This window comes from Eulemur rufifrons, chromosome 2 (genome assembly GCF_041146395.1).
Source record: "Eulemur rufifrons isolate Redbay chromosome 2, OSU_ERuf_1, whole genome shotgun sequence".
In the NCBI taxonomy this organism is placed as follows: domain Eukaryota; kingdom Metazoa; phylum Chordata; class Mammalia; order Primates; family Lemuridae; genus Eulemur; species Eulemur rufifrons.
Genome location: NC_090984.1, coordinates 5,323,083 through 5,342,591, shown reverse-complemented (window position 1 = coordinate 5,342,591; position 19,509 = coordinate 5,323,083). Strand labels below are relative to the sequence as shown.

General features: G+C 40.2%; 1 non-coding gene and 1 pseudogene across 1 annotated transcript; both read right to left on the bottom strand.

Moving 5' to 3' along the window:
- The window catches only part of LOC138399495 (cytochrome P450 4F2-like), an 859,494-nt pseudogene that overhangs the window by 112,397 nt on the left and 727,588 nt on the right, over positions 1-19,509 (bottom strand).
- Positions 10,333-10,438, bottom strand: LOC138381098 (U6 spliceosomal RNA). The gene has a single exon (XR_011233039.1). It is a non-coding gene; the product is annotated as a U6 spliceosomal RNA (small nuclear RNA).

Sequence of the window (19,509 nt, the reverse complement as noted above, 5' to 3'; positions counted from 1 at the left end):
CAACTTCTTAAGATTGTCGTCTTACATTGTTGGAGTCCATCGGGACCCACCTCACAGACCAGGATGGTACAGTTAAGTGCTATGTACTACTGCATGACGTCATTTTTCTCACCCCACCCCATGATGTGGCACATGTCTACAGAAATCATGCTTTTTCAGCATGGTAAGCATGTCATCAGATCCTATGCTGATGAACAAAACAAAATGTGAAAAATAAGGACCAAGGACATCTTAAATGATGGCATTCAATTACCTTGGGGCTTTTTAATTTTTTAAATATTCCAACAGCTATCCACTGTATTATTCCAACTATATGACCGTGATGGAAAAAGCAAAACTATGACGATGGCAAAAAGATCAGTGTTGGCCAGGGGTGAGTGAGCAGGGAGGGAAGGATGAAAAGGCAGAGTACAGAGGATTTTTAGGGCAGCAAAACAATTCTGTAAGTGACACTACAAAGGCAGATATGTGTCATTATACATTTGTCCAACCTCACAGACAGTGAACCCTGATGTAAACTATGGACTTTGGGTGACGATGATGCGTCAGTGAAGATTCCTCAAGTGTAACAACTGCACCACTCTGGTGGGGGATGTTGAGAATGGGGGAGGCTGGGCATGTGTGGGGCAGGCGCTTCTGGAAAATTCCTGTACCTTCCCCTCAATTTTGCTACGAACCTAAAACTGCTCTGAAAAAAAAAACATATTAATTTAAAAACATATATTCACTGAACATGCTATTATGTTATAGCAGGACACAGTCACCTTGAAAATTGGAGATAATTAAAGATGAAGTAATAGATTATGGATATTATCTCCTAAATGAAAATATATAAAAATACATAAAGCAAATAATTTTAACTGCATCCTTAAGCAAGAAAATAATTGATATAAAAGATTGAATATTTTATCTTATTTTATAATTATAAACAGGGATTTAACACAATATGAATCAAAACTGGACCATCCATGTAACAAAAGTAAGAGATTTTTTTATTCTAATTTTAAATCAGAAATCATTCTGTTGATTTTACCTAAAAATTTTACTGCAAAGTTAAGCATATAAGGACAGATTATAATTATTTAATATTGTCATAGTAACTAATATACAAATACCTTTTCAATATTCACCAAAAATCAAAAAAGTAACCAGCATTGCAACCTAAAATGAATGATGCAACTAAAAGCGGAACCATGTTATGTTGTATCATGATATTATTTGGTATAAAAATAAAATTTTAAGACAACACCAAAAATTAAGTCAGGGCTATGACTGCTTTGCAGAAATGATTTCATACAGCAGGCATGAGACTGCCGTCCTTACATAGGCCTGCCTGCAAGGCTGGCCTTTGCTGGCACGTGGGAACTAGGTTTGGGAAGATTCCTACCATTCCCTAACTGACAAAAGTGGCTCACTGTCCCTAAACTGTTTGCACAATGTGGTTTACTCTGAGCAGTGCCTTTCCTTATGGGAGTCTGGAATTTTGATCGTGCCAAGGAGAGGATGCCTCTGTGACTAGCGCCCATTAAAAAAACTTGGGTACTGAGTCTCTAATGAGACTCTAGAACTGGGAAAAAACATTCCATATTTGTTGTCAAAATGTCATGCCAGGGGAATTAAGCACATCCTGCTAACTCCACAGGAGAGGACTCCTGGAAGCTTGTGCCTGGTTTCCTCCAGACTTCACCACATGCACCTTTGCCCTTTGGCAATTTTGCTTTGTTTCCTTTCACTGTAATAAACCAGAGCCCTGAGTATGGATATTTTCTGAGTCCTGTGAGTCTTCCTAGTGAGTCACCAAACATGGGGGTCATCTTGAGAATCCCTGACACAATTGCACTATGTGAAATTTTTGATATTTTATGTGGGACGACAATCAGAAGGTATTTCAAAGAATGTGTTTCCATAATGGATTTCCTTCACATTATCCTTGGCAATGCCTGTATTTCCATGCCCATTTGCATACAGGCATAAAAGAGATAGATGAAACAATGATGTCAGAAAACTGCATGACACAAGCAACAATCCTATTATAACTAGAGTAAAACATAGGGAATCTTCATGATGGACAATATGTTCTGCAGTATGAAAGGTATGAAAGTATGAAAGAACATGAAAAGATCAGGATCAATTTTCTCAGCCTTAGAAAGGTTTAATTCCTTGTACAGTAAGTTTGCATCAGGCTGGACATGGGGCACATGCCTGCAGTCCCCGCTACTCAGGAAGCTGAGGCAAAAGAATGGCTTGAGGCTGACAGTTCAAGAGTGCAGTGTGATATGATTTCACCTGTGAATAGCCACTGCACCCCACCTCTTAAAATAAATAACATAAATAAATAAGTAAAATAACTGTGCATCATTCAGGTAACATGGATATCTGTAAAAAAAAAAAAACAAAGCCATTGGATATTGTATATGCTGTACTACCAATCACAGAATTTCTTTTATTTGTTTTTAATCTTTTTCTTAATCTCTTAATAAAACTAAAACATAGTTCACCTATTAAAGACAATTCTTGACAGAACCAGTAGAAAAGTAAAAAAAAAACAAAAAAAATTGCATCCACATTGTAGGAGGAGCTATCCACTGCTATGCAGAAATACTGGCTTTAATCTTTAAGGTCCAATAGGACCTTTAACTTGTTTGTGGGAGAAGGGGAGTTATCTTACATGGAGATGGTTAAAAGTATGGTAATCCAATTAACTACATATTCTAGTTAAGCCACAGATTACCAGTTTCTAAACATATATAATACTGGAAAAGTGCTTCCCCTGAAAACTATGTCAGATAAAACAATTTGTATTTGACAATTCCACAGACTCTTTTTTTTTTTTTTTTTGAGACAGAGTCTCACTCTGTTGCCCAGGCTAGAGTGAGTGCCGTGGCGTCAGCCTAGCTCACAGCAACCTCAAACTCCTGAGCTCAAGCGATCCTCCTGTCTCAGCCTCCCGAGTAGCTGGGACTACAGGCATGCACCACCATGCCCGGCTAATTTTTCTATATATATTTTTAGCTGTCCAGATAATTTCTTTCTATTTTTGGTAGAGATGGGGTCTCGCTCTTGCTCAGGCTGGTCTCGAACTCCTGAGCTCAAACGATCCGCCCACCTCGGCCTCCCAGAGTGCTAGGATTACAGGTGTGAGCCACCACGCCCGGCCACCACAGACTCTTAAACTCCTGACAAACCATCATCAGTAACAGTCACTGTGCTAAAGATATAAAGAAGATTAGCATGAAAAACTAACAGAAGCCTGATCAAAAGGGAGACCCTGTCCCTACAAGAAATAGAAAAATTAGCTGCTCGTGGTGGCATGAACCTGCAATCCCACTTTCTGGGGAGGCTGAGGCAGGAGGATGGCTTGAGCCCAGGAGTTTGAGGTTGCAGTGAGCTGTGATGACACCACTGCACTCTGCCTAGGTGACAGAGCAAGACCCTATCTAGAAAAGAAGAGGAGAAAGAGAAGAGAAGAGAAGAGAAGAGAAGAGAAGCTAATAGAATGCCAGATATACTTTAGGACAGGCAGCCAATTCTCTCAAAAAGAAATAATACACACTTGTCAAGCATACATATGTTACAAATGTGTTATAGTAATATTTTCCTTTGGGAGAAATTAAAAAAAAAAACAGTAAAAGCAGAGATCTCAGGAGAATGTAAATGAAAAGAGAATTACACTAACAAAAAAGAGTCAGGAGCTTACTTTTCTACTGATGTCACCAAAGTTCCCAAAATACTGAGAACTACTATATTCAGCATATCACCTTATATTTTCCTTTTGAGATATATACATATATATATATATGTTAGTTTTCTGCAACAAATATTTAAAAGATGTCAGTTTTTCCAAACTGATGGTCTCTAAACTTTTGGGGTTTTTTTGTTTTTGTTTTTGTTTTTTGTTGTTATTGTTGTTGTTGTTTTTGAGACAGAGTCTCACTCTGTTGCCCGAGCTACCATGAGTGCCATGGTGTCAGCCTAGCTCACAGCAACCTCCAACTCCTGGGCTCAAGCAATCCTCCTGTCTCAGCCTCCCGAGTAGCTGGGACTACAGGCATGTGCCGCCATGCCCGGCTAATTTTTTCTATGTATTTTTAGTTGTCCGGTTAATTTCTTTCTATTTTTTAGTAGAGACGGGGTCTTGCTCTTACTCAGGCAGGTCTCAAACTCCTGAGCGCAAATGATCCACCCACCTGGGCCTCCCAGAGTGCTAGGATTACAGGCGGGAGCCACCGTGCCTGGCCTCTAAACTGTTTCTGATGACAACTTGAAACTGCCAAAACATGACTGTGTTATGATCCCATGCCACAGGGAGGGTAGGTACATCTGACAGCACGTTCCATTTCTCACTGCCAGATTTTTGGTTTGGAATGTATGCAGAACAGCTTGTCAAGGACTTGAGTACAAAACAAGTAATTCCACAAGAGGCAGATAAGAAAGACAACACTTTTCCTCACGTGACCCTTAGGTTTTGGCAATTCTGGAAAAGTGCTGAGAGGTGTACTCACCAGTCTAGACCATTTTCCCTCATCCTGCATAGGTAGCTGCCGCACTTACAGAAACTGATTAGGGTCTTGGCAGCTATATTCCTCCACATTTGGATGCAAGAACAACCAATCACATAAACAGTAGGCTTTAGAACTATAAATTTGTTCTTTTGGAAAGGATGTCATGTAATCTTACTTGTTAGAATAGATACTCCCTACTGGAAATTCTCACTTTTTTAAATTTTTGCAACATCATTTCCTCTGATTTCTCTCCTACTTTTGCCTAACCACTTCTCAGTCTTCTACACTAACTGCTTCTCCTCTGGGAAATGTTGATATGCCCAGGGTTTTCCCACTGGACTTCTCATTCTGCATTTTCCCCATCGCGGATAAGTTCATTCAGATCTACGACTTTGCCTGATAATTAGAATAAGATTATTCCAAGTCTGCGTCTCCAACCTCAGTGTTCCATCTCCAGCTAGAAATGTCTATCATCCACTTACCTGCTGAAAACCTCCTACATGAATATCCCAGGAAACGCAACATGTATAGAAAAAACTTAGTCTTCCCTGTTAACCTGCTGCTCCCCTCTGCTTACCTGACAATTTCCTATTCCTTCCCCATGTCCAGTTTAAATGCCAGTGTACAGCATGGAAATCTATGGATCATTTGAAATTTCTCTCTGCCCCCTAACATCGCACACTCAATAATCGTATTAACTGTACCTCTTTTCTGCCTCTGCTTTATGTTTCTACTACCACTGGAAACATACACATAAGTATTCACATATAAAATAATTATATTCATAATTCTTAGTTTAACATGGGCTCCTAATGAATGGCTTTCGCAGGAAGAGTAAACTGCCAACTATTATTATTATTTCTTAAATTAAAAAACATTAAGCAAAACAAATGAAAAGGCATAATGCCAAGGAAAAGATCAACATTTTAAAATGAATAAACTGAGCTCTCTATCTTTCTGTATTTTACCATGGATCAGTGAAACCTCCTAATATTAATAGATTGAGACTACTCCAAGAATTGGTGACAAGGAAACGATGGCTTTGACTACTGCAAAAGCTTCCTTTGTCTCCCAGTCTCTTTATGTGGTTACCTTCCACCTATCCCCTATATGGGGGCTCAGCAGATTACAGACCACTCATCAGATCCAGCCTGCCATATGGTTTTGTAAATAAAGTTTTTTTTTGTTTGTTTGTTTTTTGAGACAGAGTCTCGCTTTGTTGCCCAGGCTAGAGTGAGTGCCGTGGTGTCAGCCTAGCTCACAGCAACCTCAAACTCCTGGGCTTAAGCAATCCTCCTGCCTCAGCCTCCCAAGTAGCTGGGACTACAGGCATGTGCCACCATTCCCGGCTAATTTTTTTTATATATATTTTAGTTGGCCAGATAATTTCTTTCTATTTTTAGTAAAGACGGGGTCTCGCTCTTGCTCAGGCTGGTCTTGAACTCCTGACCTCGAGCAATCCTCCTGCCTCGGCCTCCCAGAGTGCTAGGAATACAGGCATGAGCCACCGTGCCCAGTCGTAAATAAAGTTTTACTGGAGCACAGGAGTGTCTATATGCTTACATACCGTCTACAACTGCTTTCACACTACAATGCAAGGTTGAGTAGATGTGACAGAGACCACCACCTGGCCTGAAACATTCACTCTGTGGCCCTTAGCGTAAAGAGCTGGCCAATCTCTACTTTAGACCATAACCAATCTCTGTTTTAGACCAAATCTAATCTTGTGGCTCCCTTGCTCAAAATTCACCAGTGAATCCCTGCAGCACACTTTGCTGGCTCCCTACAACAGCCACCTTATTCTTTCTTGCTGGGGAAACACAATCTTAGCTGGATATTTCTCAGCCCAATACCCCAACCCAGCTCCCAAACCAGAAATGATTATTCTAAGCTTATCACTGTCATTACATCTGCTTTCCCAGCGATTGGCTTAGGAATGAGCACGTGGTGTAACTCAGCCAATAAAGAGTTACAGGAAGTCCCCTGCAAGCTTCTGAGTTTTCTCCCTATTTAACAGAAACATGTGAAGAAAAGCAAGCCTTTCGGCCTTCAGATACTGTCCTGTGAGAACATGATGCTTGGAGCTGTTGCTAATTAGCCAACCATGAAAGGAGACAAGAGCAAAGTGCCACCAGCAGCACAGCTGAAAGAGGGACAACAAGTGGGATCCTGATGACACTGACCACCAAAGCAACTCTTGTCCCTATGGTTTTAGCCACTGTTAGTTATGTCATCCGCTGTCTATAGCAAAAAGCATTTTGATAAATTGCCCATGGCCTACAGGGTAAGATCTGCTCATTTCTGTACATTAAAAAGCCTTTCATGAGCTCATCTCAGCGAGGCAGTCACCTCATTCCCGGCCACTCTCACATTACACTTTTGCTGTAGGAAACCGAACTGCTTTAAACCCTGCAAAGTTCACTCGTGAGTACCAGATTTTGCACTTGCCGTTCCTTCTGACAAGCACGCAATCCTCTAAGATGTTCCTCCTGCCAAGCGTCATCCTTCTGCCTCTTCATCTGGCAGACTTTTATTCGCTCTGCCATGCTCACTTCACATCCTACCTATTTTCTTAAAGCTTTAATTTCTCCCCATGGACTTAAAGTGTCAGGCATATGTTACAGTTAACATAATAAATACATAACAAGTGGTCACTATGTGCTCCCGGGGGGCATCAGACACACGGGAAACACTGAATAAAGTAGTAAATAATAAAAAGGACAATGATAATAACCAGCTCCTGACAGTATTTTTGAATGTTTGTCTTCTGGAACATTAGAAAAATGCTTCACACCTAAAAGACACTTGATAGTTATTTGTTAAGTGGGCAAGGGAATAAATGCATAAAAATGATTTCTTTGACAATTCTCTTGAAAAATCACAGAAATTCTTAATAAATAGAAACAGCTCCACTCTGAGCACATTAAAGAACTAAACTAAGTCTATTCCATCTTCTTTCTCCTGCAACTTGCAAAACTTAAGTTACAGAAATTGTTTCAGAAGTAGAGACTACATTACAATTTAGATTACACAATGCATTTGGTGTCAGACTGAGGTGGCACGGTAGCATTTTGTTACTGTGAAGCATTTTTGTACTTTTATTATAATTTGTTGTGCCCAGAGTTGTTCTATTGGAATATTATGACAAAACTCTAGCCAGTAGTAACAGAATATCTTCTTCTAACATTGCTGATAGATACTGTGGCAATTATCGAGCAGAGAGAAGAACACATCCTGTTCTAACAAAGTAAATGTATTTCATTCAATTTCAACTTATGGGCAATGAAGTCGATAACAGTGACAATATGTTGGCACAAGAATATGTAACATGCCTTGTACTTCAAAACAAAGAATTGCCCTTCTGACTTCTCTACCCAGTAGGTATCTTTAAGAAATGACCGACTATTGCTGGTGGTGCACACGGGTACGTTTTGCACTTCTTATTGCCATTTGTTTATGGTATCACAAAGGTATTGTTGAGTTCACAGACATTGCCTTTTTAGTTGACAGAAATCACTATGTAATACAATTGACCCTTGAATAACAGGGGTGTGCACTGCAGGGGCCCCGTTATAAGCAGATTTTCTTCCACCTCGGCCGCCAACAGACAGCAAAACCAACCTTTGCCCTCCCTTCTCCTCCTGAGCCTACTCAATGTGAAGACCGGGAAGGTAAAGACCTTTATGATGATCCACTTCCACGTAATGAACATACTTTTTCTTCCTTATGATTTTCTTAATAGTTTCTGTTCTCTAGCTTTATTGTAAGAATACAGGACAATATTCTTACATTATTGTAAGAATACAGCATATAATACATACCAAAATTATGTGGTAATCAACCATTTATGTTATCTGTAAGGCTTTTAGTCAGTAATAGACGCTTACCAAAGTCTTAGGGGATCCAAAAGCTATACACCGGCTGGGCATGGTGGCTCATGCCTATAATCCTAGCACTTTTGGAGGCTGAGTTGGGAGGATTGCTTGAGACCAGGCAAAAAGAGACCAGCCTGATCAACAGAGCAAGACCCCATCTCTACAAAAAATTTAAAACTTATCCAGGCATGGTATCACATGCCTGTAGTCTCAGCTACTCAGGAGGCTGAGGTGGGGGATCACCTGAGCCTAGGAGTTTGAGACTGCAGAGAGCTATGAGGAGACAGCGCACTCTAGCCCAGGCAACAGAGCAAGACACTGTCTCCAAAAAAAATAGTTGTATGCAGATTTTTAACTGCAAGGGGGATTGGTGCCTCTAACCCTCATGTTGTTCAAGGGTCAACAGTAATGAATATTCCTTTACTAAATGCAAAACACTTATTATGATACTAAATAGAAGATTCATTTTTATAGCAAGTCCAACTCATTATAATGTGACTATAGAGGAAATTTACAACATACTAACTTAAACATCTCTTTTCTTATTCATACAAAAATATCATATAAGATTTCAGAGACCATAAGCAAGTAATTAAGTGAATTTTTTTCCAGAATATTGTTTTGGATTATAAATTACCTACAACCAACTTCTTAAGTAATTCTGAATTTGAGGCTTCTAAGGAAGAAATTAAGAAATTTAAATATTAATTTTTTAACTGATCTTTTGTAGTCACAACTCCTACTCTTATTATGGTAGAACCACCAACAGCAACTCACTATTAGAAGTCTTTCCTGGACTGCGATTTTGAGGATTATGATGCTTCATTTTTTCTTTATATTCTAAAATTTGCCGACATAACCTATGAATAAACAATAAATAAAATTACTATTTTAATACAGATATGAAAAATTTTTACTAAATATAGTAAATTCTTAGAGCACTTCAGAAAATATCACAGCTAATGTAAGAATGTTATCATATACACTTCAAATTTGTAAGGTCTATCTACAAACTTCTAATACAGCTTCTAATTAATGAAGAAAAAAGTAAGGTGAAGTACTCATGAATTAACTCACTACATTAACTGGAGCCAGCTAGACATAATGGAAAATATCCTGAAATCGGAATAAATTCTAGCTCCACAAACAGCTATTTCTTCACGGCCATGTTGCTTCTTTTAGGCTCAATATTTTCTCCTAAAAGTAAGGATTTTACTGCCTTAACTCGGTTGTTATAAAAATGTACTGAGACAACATTTTTTAAATGCTCAGAGAAATAGTGATGCAATGGAATACTTTGTTCCTGAACTTCATTGCTGAAGCTATTATAGAAGCCCAAATGAAACCCAATTTGTGTTTTTTCAAGGTTCTAATATTCAAATGTTGCATTTTTCAGAACATATTATTAAGATCTAATTTTTGTTGTTAGTTGTTCTATTCTTTGTAGCTCATAATTCAGGCCACCTCAGCTATTTCACAATTTTTAACAAACTGTATTTATAAATACATTATCTCCTTAAATTAGATAACATTATGGTCCCCCATCACTGAGACAATCAGTCATGCAAAGGGCAGAAAACAAACAGATGTCAAGACCTGGCTTGCACTACTACTGTTCCCTCCCTAGCTGCTCAGACTCTGAACCAGCAGACCTTGGTTAGAATGATGCTTAACCTCCATGTTCATCTCCAACCGACATGGAAGATAAAATCCTACCTTTTTAAATTCCACAAAGGAAGTTGACATTTTCTCATTTCTGAGCTACATACCAACAACATATGTGCACACAACATGCCATGTGTTGCTAAGCTCCATTCTCATTTCATAGATTACCTTACATAGATACCTTTGTAAAGAACATCACAGTTTTGATATCGAGTGCCGCCCATTGGGCTGGACTCACACAGTTTTGGTGGAGCTAGTCAGCAAACAGTCAAATGACCTTCCAGGGACTGTGCAAAATGGAGCGTCTCAAGAATGAGCACATCATATTGTCACAGGAGCCATGCTAACTGCTCCGTATTGTTTCAATTTTAGGATACATGCTGCCAGAGAAAGCACCAAGCCCCACCTCTGTATGTGGGTATCGATGAGTCCTGGGTGAGGCTTAGCCCTGTTACATCCAACTACCCTAGTTTAGACTCAGAGGTTTCAGCTGAATGGCTTCTTTGTGAAGCAGAATTTGAAAATGTTTTAAAACCTTGAGGTAGAGAACCAAGCAGCTTGGGAGATTTTTGTTATTATGGGGAAGAGATCACTTCAGGGCCAAGGGCAAGTTGGTGCCCACTACTGAGGAAGGATGATATGGACCATTCGCTACCTCAGAAAAGGTGCTACACAGGACACAAACAGACCTCAGGGTACAGAGCTGGTAACAAAGAAGAAAGGGAACTCTGATCTATTCCTGCAACATTGTTTGAACCTCTCTGACAGTTTAGAACAATCTCAACTAACATTTGCTTGAGAAAAGGGCTTCAAAGGATAACTTACCATGAAGGTTTAGACTAAGTCTAAGCCGAAATGTGGGTTCTACGTAAGGTTTGAAGTGCGGGGGGAAGGGTCACTTGCTCACTATGTGTGTGGCTAAAGCTAGCAGGCCCAGCTGCAGAGCAGAGTCCTGCTGCTTTGGGAACAATGGCTGAGCACATGAGCATATGCACGTGAACCAAAAAAAATGTTACTTGGAAGTCTAAGTATGGATGACCATGAAGACTGAGGGATCTGAACCAGCAAAGGTGTCCTAGTACCAAAGGTCATCATTACCGGATGGCAGGATCAGTTTCCATAGCAACAATGCAGCAACCGAATCAAGGGAAACAACTGAATGATTAGAATGTTCTTTTTTCCCTCCTTCTGCCTTATAAAAGAGGATCATCTTCCTTGCACTTTGGAACCCCTTAAGTTCTTTAAAATTCAAGGAGAAGGTTAGGACTGAGGTCCCCAACCCCCAGGCTGCAGGCTGCTGCTGGTCCGGCCGTTAGGAACTGGGCTGCACAGCAGGAGGTGAGGGCCTTCGTCTCTATTTACGGCCACTCCCCATCACTCACATCACCTCCTGAGCTCCACCTCCTGTCAGATCAGTCACTGTCGCCCATCAGCCCCAGATGGGACCATCTAGTTGCAGGAACACAAGCTCAGGGCTCCCACTGATTCTGCATTATGGTCAGTTGTAAAAATATTTCATTATATGTTACAATGCAATAATAATTCTGAAATAAAGTGCACAATAAATGTAATGCACTTGAATTATCCCAAAACCATCCCACCCGATCCATGCAAAAATTGTCTTCCATGAAACTGATCCCTGGTGCCCAAAAGGTTGGGGACCGCTGGTCTAGGAGATAGCCCCCAGGGTATGGTACAAGAGTTTCTGCTAAACTGGACATTTCAAGACCCAAATAACGAATTAGAAGTATCAAGGATGTGACCTTATTTTTATCCCATGCATAGGGGTTATACTTGGAATAAAATGGACAATGTTGAGATCCCTAAGGATAAAGGTCTTAAATGTCCTGAGGAAAAGAATCCTGCACCCTTTGCTACTTCTGACTAGGCTGGCCTTTTGCTTGATTCCCGGCACATGAAGTGGACTACCTCGCGGCCATTCCAGCACTACCTGACCCAAACTATGAAATCTCCCCTGATGTATAAGATGCAATAGCTATAATTATCTTATACCCCAATTTAGTATCAACTAGTCTTTGAATGGGTACACTTACGTAAAAGGCTGAATAGTAACAGCATAATCTTCTGCAGTCCGTCCCTGGTAATCTTTAGCAAAGACATCAACACTTTGCTGGAGCAGAAGACTGACTGTACTGGATGATTCACATTGTACGGCAAGCATGAGGGGTGTTCTAAAATAACAGAGAGATAACTCCACCCTTAGGAACTTTAATAAAGTTACTTAAACAACTAATATGATATACTTTACCAATTCACTATCTTGCCTGTCTGTGTACAATTAACCATTTACATGTACTTGTAGACACAAGAATCCTGGGTGCTCAAGGGTTCACTTTTGTAAATTACCACTGAGGCTAAAAGAAAGGGACAAAAGAAAGCCTCCCGTCTCACTGGGGTATGGCATAGTACAAGTTGCTAATTTATGGTCCTTTGATGGGCAAGAAACTATGCTGAGGTCACTTATCTACAATAGGCCGAGATTTAAATGGAGAATTATCCATTCTTCCCTAGTCTAAACAGAATATATTTTAATTCAAAGTCAGGTAGGGGTCACAGAAGTAAAAGCTACCTACAGCCTTACATCAACAATATTAGTAATAACAGTAAGAACTGTACTCAGAGTACTTTCAGGTATCGATGATGAGAAGCATGTGCTGGGCACTGAAGTAAACGCTGTACACACACGCAGACACACACACACACATAATCTCACACACAGCAACCCTTGGTGGATATCTTTTGATCTGCCTTTTCATATCAGAAAACATATTTGGTGATCAATAATGTCCCCAAGGTCCACACCTAGCAAGTGGGAAGTCAGGAATTGAACCCAGGTTTCTGGGAGTCTAAATCTATCTCTTTTCTCTTTATCACCCACCTATGGCTCATCTTCATTCAAGGAAAAGTTTATCCAATGAAAGCTGTCTTTCTTCCCTCTGCCCATACCAATTAAAAATAAAAACACCAAAATACACTAGAAATGCAAATGGAAAAAGCTGATGAATCCACACTATCTGGTAATAGCAATTCATAGTCACTTAAGGATAACTTAACATCAATATGCTTCAAAGAAAGCAACTTAAAGCAAAGACTCATTGAGTAATGCAAAAGACAAAATGAATTTCAGCTCCTATCTATCTGAAATAGAGCATTTTTAAAGGAAAAGTACGTAAGAAGCAGGGGTTAGACAAATACTCTGACGGGGTGAAGAAGTTCATGTTGAGTCATAAAGCAATCTAAAAGTTAAAGTTCATACTTCATAAAACTAACATGAAACCCCTTTCACTAATACAAGATCATATCACTGAAAAAAGATAATATGATAAAAAACATCAAATTACAAACATCAGTCAATATTGTAAAAGAAGATGAATCCTTCTGTATACTGTTCTTTACATTGTCCAGTCCAAATCACTGATTTTCTAACTGAACATTTCTGTTGACATTTTTCACTATACCCCAATAATTATAAGGTAATCTTCTTATTCGCTTAATATTTCCGACTTGAGTGACTGTTACCATTCTAGAAAAACACTCACTTTTTTTAAAAAAAGAACTAATTACTGTACCTGTCCAGGGCATCAACCGTATTTACATCTGCCTTTTCCTTTATTAAAAATTGTGCCACGTTCACGTTTTTTTGTTTCAGAGCAATCAAAAGTGGTGTGTCTTGTAGCTGTAATACAGCAAAAACAATTAGTAATGGACAAAACTAAGTATTTCTCAACTGAAGTGAACACCTTATATAAGACCCTAAGAATGTACATAATACAGAAAGTGAGTAAAGAGTAGCCCCTTCCTTCTCAGCCCTGTGCTTTCACATGTGCTGCTCCTTCCCTTGGAAACTCGCCACCTCTGCCTCACCGCGTTAGCTCTGGTCATCTCCAAAGCTCACTTCAGACACTCACTGCTCCCAAGAATCTTTGCTTCTGTCACAGCATTTATCATGGTATATCGTAATGATTTTAGTGATTCTCATCTAAAAAGAGCTTCTTGTGGGCAGGGGCAGGATCTATTGTCTCTACACCCCCAGACCCTAAGATATAATAGTGAACATTTGCAGTATTTTTATTGAGTTAATGATCTAAATATTACCTCTAGAGCAGTGTTTCCTAAACTATATTCCAAAGAATATCTGCCCTACAAGAAGTAATGTTCCCCAACAGAAAGTTTGCATGATCATCTATTGGTGAGAAATATTACAAAATTGTGCACCGTGTGTCCAGTATGAAAACAATCTTCTGAATTTGCCTAATCCCTCTTTGACAATACATCTTTTGTGGCAAATATTAACATTTGAGAAATTATAGATTGAGAGAGACAGGTTTGAAAGCTTTCAACAAAGGTGGAGGATTTCTCCAGGTGATGCCAACTCACTTGACTCTCTTCTACCAATGGTGACAAGATCCCAGATGCCAATGTCTGCCACTCCTGCTCAAGTGGGTCATTAAGGAAATGGGCTTTGAATTAAAAGAGACAGGTTTCAAATGAACTTTGATTGCTTATTATTAAATGGTCCATGGAATTTCTCCTATTACAAGATCACAGATTTTTATCTCAGCTGTTAAAAAACTCAGTATGAAATTTTATTCTCAATGATAATGGTAATCCTGGGACCCTAATGCATATCTACCTTTTTAATCCATTTTCATTCTGGTTTCCCTTTTAGTTGTTACTTAAAACTATTTTTATTTTAGGCAAAATATGAATCAGAAATAGAAATATAATGGTTTCTTAATAAAAGTTCTGCTACTGCCTATATGAATTATTTCTAGCATAAGTAAAGGCACTAAATTACTTGCATTTTTAAGGGACGATGCTGAGAAGTAACATATAACGTCATCTACAATCTGCATAACCAATCCAACCATAACCCTGATTAACCGAAAAAGGCTTATAGGCAGTCTAATAGGAAGACGATTATTTATGGTATATATTAAGAAAAAAGAGTTTTTAAAAAGCCATCTTCTGAATTCTAATACTCAACCCTATTACTAAGGGAATAATATAAAACATAGGCTATATATTGTAAATAAAGATAATCTATCAAAAAGTGGGCAAAGGACATGAATAGAAATTTTTCAAAAGAAGACACAAGAATGGCCAAGAAACATATGAAAAAGTACTCAACATCTCTAATCATCAGGGAAATGCAAATCAAAACCGCAAGGAGCTATCACTTAACTCCAGTGAGAATGGCCTTTATCAAAAAGTCCCAAAACAATAAATGTTGGCATGGATGCGGAGAGACAGGAACACTCCTACATTGCTGGTGGGACTGCAAACTAGCGCAACCTCTGTGTAAAGCAATATGGAGATACCTAAAACAGATACAAGTAGACCTACCATTTGATCCAGCAATCCCATTACTGGGCATCTACCCAAAAGAACAAAATACATTCTATAACAAAGACATCTGCACCCGAATGTTTATAGCAGCACAATTCACAATGGCGAAGATGTGGAAACAACCCAAGTGCCCATCAATACATGAGTGGATTAATAAAATGTGGTATATGTATACCATGGAGTACTATTCAGCTATAAGAAATAATGGTGATCTAGCACCTCTTGTATTTTCCTGGATAGAGCTGGAACCCATTCTACTAAGTGAAGTATCCCAAGAATGGAAAAATAAGCACCACGTGGACTCACCATCAAATTGGTTTCACTGATCATCACCTAAGAGCACATTTAGGAATAACATTGATCGGCTGTCAGGCAGATGTGGGTGGGGGAGGGGATGGGTGTATACATACAGAATGAGTGCAATGGGCACCATCTAGGGGATGGACACGCTTGAGGCTCTGATTCTGAGGAGGGGGGCCGGGGGACAAGGGCAATATGCATAACCTAAACTTTTGTACCTCCATAATATGCTGAAATAAAAATAAAAATTTGTTCTTCCCTCTTCTTGCCCACTTCATTCCCACCTACTCACCACCAATCTGCTTTCCTCAGAGTCCTCCTACAATTGATGGCTTGGCAGGCTGACCACTCACTAACACTCTACCTGAGAATTATCATCCCCACAGCTGAAGAGCTCATGGTCTAAACATAAAAAAACCTCTTCTTGGTGTTTTCCCTGAGTTACATAATTGTCAAATTGGCCTGCATATTTCTGGTAGCTCTCCTTCTCCCTGTCCATTGTTCCCTTTTTAGCCTTGCCACCGAGAGGCATGTTCATAGCAACTAGTTTTTTTACGAACTTCTCAACAGCAAGATTTCCATTTCTGTGAAATGCATTTCTTTTGTTCAAGTTTTATGATAGAGCCCATTTCCAGGGTCAATTTGCTTTGCCATGTTGTTTTACACTAATGAGAAAACAAACAAACAAAAACTTGGTGGGAAAAGAATTTGAAAAAAAATTTTACTTTTAGTGTTAGCACAAATATTTACCCTAAATGCATAAAAGAAGCTGTACCCTCTAATGCTTCTTTAAAAGTATCAATATTTCAAGTAAAACCTTAGACAATTAAGGTATTTCAAAATATTTTCATTCAGGGAATGCTTGAACTTCCAAACATGGAAAATTGACCCTTACATTATGTCAATGTTAAAACAAAGGCATTTCCAATAGTTCGAAAATAAATACCTTGTTTGTCATTTCCAGAGTGGCACCATGAGCACATAGTTTTGCTGCTATTGATAAATCCCCATTATAGGCAGCATAGTGGAGAGCAGTGTTGCCGTAGTCATCCACAACATTGGGATCGGCACCATGTTCTAAGAGCAGAATGACACATTCCTGTGCCTGGCATTGTACGGCCTGTCAGTGTTAGACCAAGAAATAGATTGTAAACTCTAGGAATTCAATATAAACATTTCACAGGTTTCACTTATGAGTTATATTTCAATGAGATAAATTCATTTTTATCCTATGGGTTTAAACAAAACCCATCTCATGCTGAAATAGTTGGCAGCTATATACCTTTATCAGAGGTGTCCTGTTTTTGCCGTCACGGGGGTTAAGGTCACAGTCTTTGTGCAGCAGGAAAGTTACCACCTGTGCATCTCTGCTGGCAGAGGCCAAATGGAGAGCAGTCCTAGGAAGGCGAGAGGACTTTTTAGAAAATTGTAGTTCACCATCTCAAAACATATTTATGTAATTGCAAACATTAAATCTCATGGTAGTCCATCTGTTTTCAAAACAAATCTTTAATTTTCTTGTGAAGGCAGAATATGTCTTCGCTCTTAGTACTCACTGCATTAATGAAAGAGCAGCCTATCGGCATACAGAGACATTGACCTTTGGGTTCATTTCAACTTGGGTTTGAATCCTCCTTTAAGCTGTCACTTAACTGGCTATGACTTAGCTTTTCTGTGCCTCAGTTTCCTCACTACTAAAATGAAAATGAGAAGAGTGGGGACACCTCCCAGGATACCACTGTGATGCTTACGTGAGAATCTATGCTAAGTGTTTTGAAGAGTTCCCAGCACAAATAACAGCTCAATAATTGTTAGATATTATAACGATTACCATGACTACTACCTAATGATGATGACATTCTGATTAAGTAAAAATGATACAATAATACCTACCTTGTGGTAAGTTTGAAAGATGAGAGATTCAACCGTATTTCAGTGATTCTAAGAAACTCATTTTTTTCACATTTTAACACCTCTGACATTGGAATGCCACTTGTAATTCATGATTTATTATAACTATAATTGGCAGCATTTTAATTATCTTATTGATACATAAGATAATGGGGCATCACACAATCCATGATGACTTACATTAAATGAACTTTGGTATATAGAACAGGTCTCTGGCAGTTCTTTTCATATGATTAGCATTTAAAGACATTTTAGTTTTTACTTTCCACCGTAAACATACTATGAAAAAAGAGGGCTGAAATAACAACAGTGCATTTTTGAAACAAAGTTAATTCTTAATTTGATTTTCAAAGAACTTTAAACCAAAGGAAATGCAGGATTCAAATGAATAGGTATGGCTTATTTTGTTCAGTACTTAGACTTATAGAACGTACGTAAATCAGATATTCCCAATGACTAATATTAGTATTGAAGACTTATACCACATTTTGCTAATGCATTCATGAATTGATGGGCATTTGGGTTGTTTCCACATCTTTGCGATTGTGAATTGTGCTGCTATAAACATTCGGGTGCAGGTGTCTTTTTTATAGAATGACTTTTGTTCTTCTGGGTAGATGCCCAATAATGGGATTGCTGGATCGAATGGTAGGTCTACTTGAATCTGTTTAAGGTATCTCCACATTGCTTTCCACAGGGGCTGCACTAGTTTACAGTCCCAGCAGCAGTGTATGAGTGTACCTGTCTCTCTGCATGCACGCCAATATGTGTTTTGGGACTATCATGGAATATTACTCAGCTATTAGAAATAATGGCGATATGGCATCTCTTTGGTTCTCCTGGAGAGAGCTGGAACCCATTCTATTAAGTGAAGTATCCCAAGAATGGAAAAATAAGCACCACATATACTCACCAGCAAACTGGCTTCCCTGAGTGCACATTTGGGAATAACACCAATTGGGTATCGGACAGAGGTGGGGGCTGGGGGGAAGGGATGGGTGTATACCTACTTGATGAGTGCGATGCACACTGCCTGGGGAATGGGAATGGACACGCTTGAAGTTCTGACTCTGGGGGGATGGGGTGGGGGGAGGGGATGGGTGCATATCTACATGATGAGTGCAATGTTCACTGTCTAGGGAATGGACACACTTGAACCTCAGACTCGGCGGGATGGGGAGGCATAGGCAATATATATAACCTGAACTTTTGTACCCCCATAATGAGCTGAAATTTAAAAAATAGAAAAAAAAAAAGGGGCGCCTGGGAGCAGGACCCCTCCAGGGTTTCCTCATCCCAGGTGCTCAGGAGCCCGCGGAGGGGAGAAAGCCGAGCCCCTTGGGCGACAGGAGGGCTCGGGCTCCCGCACGCCCCCGGCCCGCTCCCAGCCCCGGGCTCACGGTTCCTATCACCTGTGCTTCGTGTCTGTCTCATTCAGCAAGTCTCTGTTGTGGTAAAGGATCTTCTGCACTTTCCGGAGTTTGTGCTGGTAGGCAGCTCTGTGGAACTTCCCCATCTCTTTCAACCGGAGGTCATGGTCATATCCTCGGGTTAAGAATGCGAAGTCACACGTCTCAGTCGGGGGAAGTTGGGTCGCCCTGGAAGGGGCAGGGGCAGGGGGAGGGGCAGGGGCAGGGGCAGGGGGAGGGGCAGGGGCAGGGGCAGGGGGAGGGGCAGGGGCAGGGGGAGGGGCAGGGGCAGGGGCAGGGGGAGGGGCAGGGGCAGGGGGAGGGGCAGGGGCAGGGGCAGGGGGAGGGGCAGGGGCAGGGGCAGGGGCAGGGGGAGGGGCAGGGGCAGGGGGAGGGGCACTGGCAGGGGCAGGGGCAGGGACAGGGGCAGGGGCAGGGGCAGGGGGAGGGGCAGGGGCAGGGGGAGGGGCAGGGGCA